Source organism: Pseudorca crassidens, chromosome 1, assembly GCF_039906515.1.
Source record: "Pseudorca crassidens isolate mPseCra1 chromosome 1, mPseCra1.hap1, whole genome shotgun sequence".
Classification (NCBI taxonomy): Eukaryota; Metazoa; Chordata; class Mammalia; order Artiodactyla; family Delphinidae; genus Pseudorca; species Pseudorca crassidens.
The window spans coordinates 118,585,148-118,595,274 of NC_090296.1; the positions used below are offsets into that span (position 1 = coordinate 118,585,148).

A 10,127-nucleotide genomic window follows, 5' to 3' on the forward strand; every position below is an offset into this window, starting at 1 on the left:
GGTGGATGTAGACCTCACGTTACTTAAAGAACATCCAGAAAATTAGCAAAGGCACGAGAAACCATTCACCTTAGCAATGTATACCAATCAATCAGACTTTAAAACTTACTTGTTTCGGATTATTTTTTAAGTGCATCTTCTAAGCAGTGTAGACAACTGTACACATCCTCAAAAGTTAATGAGGGAAACGTGTACAAGGAATTATGTATACAGGATTGTACTGAAGTACAATGGCTTTTATTTGTCATCAAAAGTGGATGGAGAAATGGGTATTAGTCCAAGATTTTCCAACAAACTAGCTGTGAATCACTTCTTGGGCACAAGTCACATCATTTTTCTAGGCTTTGATCTGACATAATGAGGGGTTGGACCAAAGAATCTTTCAGGTCTCTTCCTGTTGGCACGTTTCTGCCTTTTGGATGGTGACTGTGGTAGGAAGAGCCATCTGTCCACAGGGGAGCTGGCTGGTCCCACTGCTCAGGCCTCTGTCCTAGGAGAAGTGGACAAGGGAGTTACCCAAAATGGTGAGCAGAGGAAAAGCAGATGACTTTCCCAACGCATCTGCAAAAAGTCCCGAAAGGCTCTCATTCCTACAGTAATCCTTTTGTGAAAGTTGTTCTCTTTGCAAGAGGTAACACTTCACACTCTCCCTTTCTGACTTTTTCCTTTAGGTTAAAATTTGCCAGGGAGCCCGATTTCTTTCTTTCTTTCTTTGAACTTGGTTTCACTCACATCACAGCTGCTTGTTCACTCCCCTGCACTCTGGAAGGAGATCACATAAATTGACCTAGGTCTTTTGGAAAACTTTTCTGCTTGAAGGATCACAGGCTTGAAAATATTCATAGCCCTTTATCTTATAATCCTAAGATAGCAATCTTAAGGAAGTAATTCTATAATAAATGTCATTAAACATTCAGGCATAAAGATGTTCATCATCAAGTTGTATAATTTATAATTGTAAAATATTAGAAGCAACCTCAGAAGAGGGGGATGGTTAAGCCGTAGATTATTGAAGTGATGAAATATTGTGTTGACAAATAGTCTTAAAGAGTTTGAAATAAAAACTTGGAGACTGCTTATTTTCCAAAGTGATAAGTGGAGAGAGTGGGAGACAAAATTGATTGTATGCTATGATTTTAACTCTGTAAACCAAAAAACTGAATAAAAAATATCCAAAAAAAAATCAAAATGTTAGCAGTGGTATTTCTGGAGGCTGGGATTCTTTCTGGCTCATATTCATCTATTTTTTTTATCAATAAGCTTTTATTATTATCAGAATAAAAATATGATGCAAATATAAAGAAACAAAATGACAAAATATTAACAATGAAACCTCCTAATGAAGGGAATACGATTGTTATTTATTTTCTTCTTAATATTTTTCTGCATTTTCCAAGTTATATATTATTTATATAATCAAAGAAAAATAATTTAAGACAGCCCATGGTGCAGGAGACCCTCCCAGGATGATTCTCATGGGGCTCCCACACCAATTCCCCACCTCCACGGTGGCCCTGATGAAATGGTGGAGTACAGCTCATCAGCAGCTCAATGGCCTGCCAAAGTGACCCAGGCCAGAAGGTGCTCTACTGTGCTTGTCTCTAAATTTAGACTACAGGTGGCAGGAAGGACACAGGAGGAAGTATGAAGACCCAAGGGGGTGGCTGCTTAGCAAGTCTCAGAAACTTAAATCCGGGTTGTGCTGTTGAATGGAAACGGCACTTCCAAACTTCTTGGCCAACCAGTGCCGCTTGTTTATCCTGAGAACTGGAGGTGGACTCACCAGTCCACATGAATGCCCAGCCCATGTACCACCAGCAAGAGTCAGCCGAGGCCAGTTGCCAGCTGGACAGGTGACTCCATTAGAGATGTAGGGGTGTGCTCTGCCCCTTCCCTCTGCTGCTCTAAAGACAGGCAGACTCCACCTGCTGGGAGGTCAGACTCCCAGCAGATTCTAGGCTGGACAAAACCCAGGAAACAATCAGGAGTTCTGCCCTTCATCACAAACATCTGGCTCTGCAGTGGGAAGCACATTTGTCTTCCAGCTCTTCCACTAACTAGCTGGGGGACCTTGGACAAGTGGCATGATTTGTGCCTCAGTTTCCCCATTTATCCTCGAGATGAGACCTGGCATATAGCTGATGCTTGATAAATGATGATAAAGGGTAAGATAGGGTGGGTCTCATCAAGCAGGCCCCTGGGGAATGCTCACGTCGGCTTCTCCCGCTTGAGAAGAGACATATGGTCTGGCATTCCCTTGCCCTACCACACCCATACCCCGCTTACCTGAGACCAGTTCTCTTCTGTCCGAGGAGGCACTTTTCTGGCTTTCCTCTTGGTAGGCAGGCACAAAATGGACAACCCAGCCTACAATTAGGCATTACTCAGTCTTGTCTCCAGTGTCACCAGCCCAACTTCATTCAATACCTGTTCAAACACATGTTAAAGAAATAGGTAATAAGCAGAGCTGGAAACGTATGTGAAAGACCCAGTACTTGCCCTTACCAAGCTCACTGCTCAGCCAGAGGAGAGAGAACTAGTTATGATTGAAAGTGCTACGTATAAAGGAGAAGCCTGTACCAAGTGCTCCCTGGGGGCCTCGGATTGAGGGGATGGGGGAGGGGGATGGGAAGGGTGAGACAAATCTTCACCTTTTTTTTTTTTTTCGGTACGCGGGCCTCTCACTGTTGTGGCCTCTCCTGTTGTGGAGCACAGGCTCCGGATGTGCAGGCTCAGCGGCCTTGGCTCGTGGGCCCAGCCGCCCCGCGGCATGTGGGATCTTCCTGGACCTGGGCACGAACCCGCGTCCCCTGCATCGGCAGGCGGACTCGCAACCACTGCGCCACCAGGGAAACCCCAAATCTTCACCTTTGAAGGGATGCTGGAGGAGGAGCAATCTGCCTGACAAATGGTTCACAGTTGAATGAGAACTAAAGGAAGAGGACCTGGTGACGAGAAAGGGAAAATTTGCCTGTTCCAGGGATAGAGTGAAGAAAGCCGGGAGCAGGGAGTGGAGACCCTAAATGTCAGCAAGAGAGTGTGTGCTGTCGGGGAGAGGGGCTGGAGCACCTGTCCGGGGGGTCAGGCATGGGAGATGGTGCAGAGATGCTGTTAGGAAACCAGCGGAGGCTGAGGTGAGCCTCTGAGTTGTTATGGGGTTAAACAGAGACACACTGCAAGAAAGGTGCAGGGGGCAGAGGAATCCTGGGAAATAAGCCGCAGGACTCTTAAGAAATCCCAGGAAGAGCTTTGTTGTCACAGGCGGGGGGTTGGGGGGCTGGTCAAGAGCTAAGCTGGCAGGAGCCCGCCTAATGGCAGGGTTGGGGACAGCAGAGCTTCCACCACTGGTGGGCAGGGTAGCAGGAGCTGCTTTTCTCCATCTGGCTCACAATCTTGCTTCCTCTAACATATTTCTGTCCTCGTCGTAAGCGTGATGTTATTACGTTATCTTTAAAGATCTGGAAAGGCCCCCACCCCCATTTCCCACCAGCCCTACCCTGCTACACTGCCTCTGGTCACACACAGTGGAGTCCAGGCTTGAGCCAAGTGTAACCAGCCCACAACAGCCAAGAGGACCCCAGGGGACCTTAAACATAAAAGAAAGACGACAGCACATCAAGGCATTCCCAAGGGGCTAGCCAAGTGAATGTTGAACCCATGCACATTTCTCAAAGCACGCGAAGAGGGATAGGAGAGCTCCCCTTGGGTGGGCCTGAGGGAAAAGATAAACAGAAAGGAAAGTCAGCATTCAGGCGAGACGAATGCAGGGAAAATGTCAGAGCGCCCTGTGAGATGGAATAGTGTACCCACAGCTCTCTGTCACTTTGGATCCAAGGCTACAAGGGTCCCTGGTACCACAGGGGCTTCCTTTCAACTACTGGAGTAGAGACAGGGGCATGTCAGGAGCCAGCCCTGGTGACCAGTCCACCCTGGGAATTCAAGCAGAGGAGGGCGCATGGCGTCAACTGATGCCTGGGTTTTGTGGATGTAGAGGGCGAGTGTGTGTGTGTGTGTGTGTGTGTGTGTGTGTGTGTGTTTAAAATGGAGTTTGCCCACCTGCTGATCAGGCCCACCAGTAACAACTGGTCCAGCAGTTGGGGATTTGGGGGCTTCCTCTGAGCCCAGTGTAGCTTATTTAAGTTATCTGTCTGCTGGAACTTAGTTACAACGAAGGTTTAGTGGGATTCTTCCTGTGGCTGCTGTGGTTGAACAGAGATTCCTTTTAAATGAAATCTGAAGAGTAAGTCAAAATAAGCCCGGTGGGGCTTCCCTGGTGGCGCAGTGGTTGAGAGTCCGCCTGCCGATGCAGGGGATACGGGTTCGTGCCCCGGTCCCGGAAGATGCCACATGTCGCGAAGCGGCTGGGCCCGTGAGCCATGGCCGCTGAGCCTGCGCGTCCGGAGCCTGTGCTCCGCAACGGGAGAGGCCGCAACAGTGAGAGGCCCGCTTACCGCCCCCACCCCCCAAAAAAATAAAAAAATAAGGCCGGAAAACTAGGGATGAGTAACTCCAGGATGAAGCATGAGCTGGGCAGAGAGGATATCTATGTGGAGCACACAGGCCAGAGTCAAGGAGGCAGTGGCTTCCTCAGCCCTGAGCCAGGGTGTGGCATCCTGCCCTCTCCCCGTCCCACCACTGTTCTATATGGAGTGGGTCTTCTTTACAGAATTCTTGAGCATGATTGAACTTCAGTAATCATAGTCAAGCCCCCTTGTTTGTCAAAATACCATTTTTTTATTGCTTTCTTTTTCAAAAGCACCACTGCTCATTAGAGAAAAGTTAGAAAATAGAGACAAGTGAAAAGAAGAAATGGTAAAATACCCATAATCTCACCTACTTTGAACGATCACCAATAACACCATGTTAGATAAGTAAAGTATCCCCCTAGATAAATAAAGATTTCTTTTTACAATTTGTATAGCATTTTACACCATGTTTGATAATTAGAATACCCTCCTCAGGAAATATATATCTGTATATATGTTATTATATATAAGAAATATATATTGTACTATATATAATATATAAGGTACTATATGTATTATGTATAATATAATTATATACACACACACAAATGTATCTTTTTAAAGCAAAAATGGGTTCATCCTGTCTATACTGTTTTTGTGATTTTTTTCCCCCGTCTTTTACCTAACATTTTCTGTGGTTGTAGATACATTTCTCAACATCATTTTAATGCCTGCATACATTTCTATTACCTGAAGTACTAAGTTTATTTAACCAGTCCCCCGCTGCTAAACACTTAGGTTATTCCAACTTTTTCTCTGTTAATAACAGTGTTGTAAAGAACATTCATGCAGCTAAATATTTGCATAAATTCTTAATGCTTTTTTGTAATCCATTCCCAGAAGTCAAATTGCTTGCAGCTTCTTGATTTCCATATGTTAGGAAAATGAAACCCAGAGACCGGCCAAAAGTACTACAGAAAGAATAAAAGGTGGTGGGGTGGCAGAACAGGCAACCCAGGACCAGAGCCCAGGCCTACCGGCTGTTTGCACTCTGCGAGATGAGGAAGGGACTTGCCAGATTCCTCTGACAGTTGGTGTCAGAGGATGGGGGCCAGCTGTGCAAATGGGGGATACAAATGTAGTACAACTTCTTGTCAAAGCAAAGGCTCTGAATTCAGAGTCATCTATGGGAGTTACTCATCTTCTAGAGACCCAGGTCTGGGGTGCTCTTGGGATGTGTACTACATGTATCAGACCTGTCAGTATTTACCTCCTTGGATATTGCATCTCCATCCCTTCTTTCTCTCCTGCTGGCCACCGGCAGGATGAATTGGGATATAAATGTTTTTTGAAGTTTTATAGGAATTTCCTTGCCTATTACACAGTGGATACTTCTCACTTAACATCTCTGCCCTGAATGTATCTGGAGGACAATTCAAAGGCCTCAGAACAGAAAAACAAATTTTCATATTTGTTAGAAAGCAGGGTAAGATTCCTCCCATCCACCACCCCCCACCCCACCCTCCTAGTACAATTTAAACTGAGCCACCTAGTGACTAAATATGTAAACCAATGACCTTCCCCACTGAGGAGGGAGGTGGCTGGGTAGGGAAGGGGTGCTGGGTCAGGCAATAGAGGAATACAGGGGCGGGGCGGGGATGGTGTAGAAGAAAGGAGAGGGCATGCAGTGAGTCGACAGAGGGTTAGCCTGGGAGTGAGCAGACTGGGCTCCAGCTCTGCCAGTGCTGTGTGGCTTTGAAGAAGTTGCTTTCCTACTCTGGTCCTGTTTCTTCATCAATTAACCAGGGGCACCAGACCAGATGAGTTCTAGTGTCCCTTTCTGCTTTAACTGCTCCGCTGTTTTCCTCCCTCATTTGATAAAATGTGTTTAGTAACATGGTTTAGAGCATTCCTTTTGTGACTTCTGACAATCTTTTGTGTTTTCTGAATCTTATAGATGAGTATTGATCCTGCACTAATGCCATGGAAAGACTCCAAGGCAAACTTTGATGTTCTGATGCCGGTGTCGAAGTCCTTCAGTCACCTCTCCTATAGCAACAAGCTCTCGTTTCTAGTTGACCACGTCCCCTGTATTTAAAACCTAGCACACGGGGGCCCCTAGGAGTGAGGAATGTCCGCCTCACACATACTTGGATACTTCCCCACTTCTTCCTCCTTTCTGCAATGCCTTTGGGTCACCGGGGACTACAGAGTTGGCAGGGAGATTTCATCCAACATGGCAGCCTAATCAAGGGTTATACTGAAAAGCGCTCTAAGCCCCTCCCATTCTCAACCAGAAAGATCACCATGTCTGCCCTGAGGAAGGAATGTGGGAAGCAGTGGCATCACCATTTCTCACCCTCCCCGACCTTCTCTATGAAAACCAGCATGTTTCTTCCGGTTCCAGCTTTCCGAAGGGTTCCTGTGCTCCACGATGGAGATACAGAAAACCAGCTGTCTCAAGGAAGATGAGCTGAGGGGGAAGGAGGGGTTGTAAAGCAGGGCTGCCTGGCACCCGAAGCCTGCTCACAGCTTGGAGGCAAGTTGTCTCCTATCACCTGTACACTTGACTTCCTCAGATTTTCTCCTCTTAGGTGGTGGCTTATCCTCTCCAAGCCTTCTCTTTATGTTCATTTAAAATTTTCTCCTGTGTCACATTTTGCTTTGAGGAGGTAGGGTGGGTACTCACAGGGCGATTGGCTCCAGGCCTCTGTTTATCCATCAGGAGGATGCTGGCTGGCTCATTTATGGCCCGGAAATTGGAACTTCAAAGAGAATCCGCTATCTTCTGGCAACAAAAGATTTAGAAGCTGGCACACAGGGAAATGTTTGATATTTCCCCTCATTCTTTCCATGGGAATACAAAGTAAAGCAAGTTTAAAATGGCTATTAGTGGAACTGTAAGACGTGGAGTAGAAAACCCCAGCAGGGTTTGAAAGCAGACTTCCGAGACCTGGAAGGAGCATGCAGCTCAGTTCGTGGCTGTGTGAGTACTGGACACGCCAAGATCTAGAACTGGGAAGCTGGAGCTATACTTTCAGCCTTGTCACTCACTGAGAAAGTCACTTCCCCTCTCTGGGCCTCAGTTTCCCCATCTGTTATCTGCCCTGCCCACCTCAAAGGGTCTTGGGGATGATCTAATGAGAGAAAGGATGTGAACATGCATTGGAAAGAAGGCTCAAGAGCTATATAAAAGGAGGGAATGATTGTTTGTTTTCGTAAGTGGAGTTGTCTCTTTGCCATCACTGCTGGAGAGCTGTTTGGACCATAAGTATTTGGCCTCTGAACTTTCCCTCTGGACCGGAGCAGCTGTGGGTGGCAGGAATGTGGGGAGGGAGGAAATATCAGAGTTAGCAAGCATGGGCCTCAGTCTAGGACTTGGCCAGGTTTCTAGGGGGAAAAAAAAAGTCTCAAGTAGCTCTTTGTGGTCATGAAGAACACACTTATGTGATTGTTTTGAATGTTTTAGAGTCTGAAGAAAATCTTTAAGGGACATATCATAATGGACAACAATAAAGTTACTCATCGAACCAAGGCTGCACAAAACCACACGAAATGGGGAATAGAAGAAATTATCTAAACAATTCAACACTCCTCATCCTTCTAACATGTACACGCACACAGGTGCAGAGATTATTTCATCCACCATGATTCAAATAGCAGTTTGAACTCTTCCCTCTTTGCACCTACTCAGAGCCTTTCCAGTCTTCAAAGTGCTTCCCAATTTCTTTGTCATTTTATACTCTGTGCCAAGCACAGTATCTGGCACTCAGTAAGTTTCTGATCAATGAAGTACCAACCAGTCTGGCGTATATGGTTAAAGAAGTGGCCCCCAATGAATCATGCCTCTCTGAATCCATGTCCTTGTGTAGGTTCTTCTACATTGACTCTAGGCTTGGCCACATGATTTGCTTTGGCACCAACAGGACCTTAGCAAACGTGATACAAACAGGGGCTTGAAAAACACATCAGAACGTGCACACCATATGAAGTAGCCTGTGCCAGGCTGCTGGAGACGCATGGCCAGTCATCAGCCAGCTCCAACTGCCATTCAGGTGAGCAAGGCCGTTTTAGGCCCTCCATTCGCTATCAAGCCACCAGATGTCTGCAGCCAAAGTCAGCAGAATGCTTGCCCAGGTGAGCTCAGCCCCAGTTGTTGACCCATAGAATCATAAGAAAATATAACTGTAGTTTTAAGCCACTGAATTTTAGTGTTGGCATGTTATACAGTAACAGATAATTGAGATACTACTTCTTTGTAAAGAATATATGGAGACACCTTTAGATTAGGAATGATAAATAGGTTACATCTCATCTATTAACTTTATTGATTCGTAGTGTTTTCCTGGAAGGCTGTGTTGAGAAGAATTTGAGGACAACTTAACGGAAAAGAAAGCCAAGATTCCAGTAACGTGGGCAGAGAACATGGGCGGGAATAGTGGCAATACGTCTGGTTAGATTTGCCATCCTTGTTCCATATTATCAATCAGAGATCAATGAATAACGAAAGCAGAATAACCAAAGTTAAATGTTAAGTGGGCTAACTGGAAAGGGGATTTTCCAATGAATTAGGTAACATCTCCCTGGAACAGTGATGAACTCAACCAGATATTATTGACATCACCAGCGAACACAGTTCTGTGACTAAGGAAAGCCACAACGTGGGACTCCAGCTGGTGACCCAGGTTTCCCGGGGGCAGTCACAAGTGGCTTTATTATGGCCACAGATCTCTTCATCAGCTTCATAGGCCCAGAAACACAGTCCTGCTAGTGCATCTGGAGCTGACTGGGCTCTTGGGAAGAGATCTACAAGAACCACATTCATGGGATACTGACAGCAAAATAAAATGTGAGGACATTCCAAGGGTTCAACAAAGCTTATCTGCTCCCCAGACTAAATTAGTCATCAAAAAGGCTCAGTCCGAGCTTCCTTGGTGGCGCAGTGGTTGAGAGTCCGCCTGCCGATGCAGGGGACATGGGTTCGTGGCCTGGTCCGGGAAGATCCCACATGCCGCGGAGCGGCTGGGCCCGTGAGCCATGGCCGCTGAGCCTGCGCGTCTGGAGCCTGTGCTCCGCAACGGAAGAGGCCACAGCGGTGAGAGGCCCGCGTACTGCAAAAAAAAGTAAAAAAGACTCAGTGCCACGAAGAGGATGGAATGAGAGGAAAGGAAGTGGGAAGGTTCAGAGCGAATATTTCACATGAGTCAGGAAAGGCGGATAAAATACCTCTTTCTGACAACAGTGCCCTCTCCCCAGCAGTAGGACAACCTCAGACCCTCAGGTCCAGTGCCTGTCTCCCTTGAGAATAACGGGGGGCACACTGGCCACTTGTAGACATTGATTCCTCTTGCAACATCTCTGCAGATCCCATTCCTTCTGAGAGACATGCTTCCCCAGACAAGTTAATATAACTGACGAAGCCATCGCTCCTTTTCTATTCAGAAGCACCTTCTGGGGATTCAACCTTAATTAGAGTTTGTTTTCCCAAGTTCCTAACTACCCATCGCCACCTTGATTTATAAGGCATCTTGCCCCTTCAAAGATTTCTATGTAATGCATTGATTTTGTCTGTCCATCCAACCATCCATCCATCCATCCATCCATCCAACCATCCACCCATCGTTTCACCGATTCATTCTGTAAATACTTAATATACACTCA

At 46.3% G+C, this 10,127-nt stretch overlaps 1 long non-coding RNA gene across 1 annotated transcript; it reads right to left on the reverse strand.

Annotated features, from left to right (window-relative positions):
* Positions 1 to 201: 201 nt before the first annotated feature.
* Positions 202 to 7,115, reverse strand: LOC137231612 (uncharacterized). The gene is made up of 3 exons (XR_010946692.1): positions 4,838 to 7,115; positions 2,287 to 2,427; positions 202 to 490 (listed from the first exon to the last, which is right to left on the reverse strand). It is a non-coding gene; the product is annotated as an uncharacterized lncRNA (long non-coding RNA).
* Between the last annotated feature and the right edge of the window lie 3,012 nt (positions 7,116 to 10,127).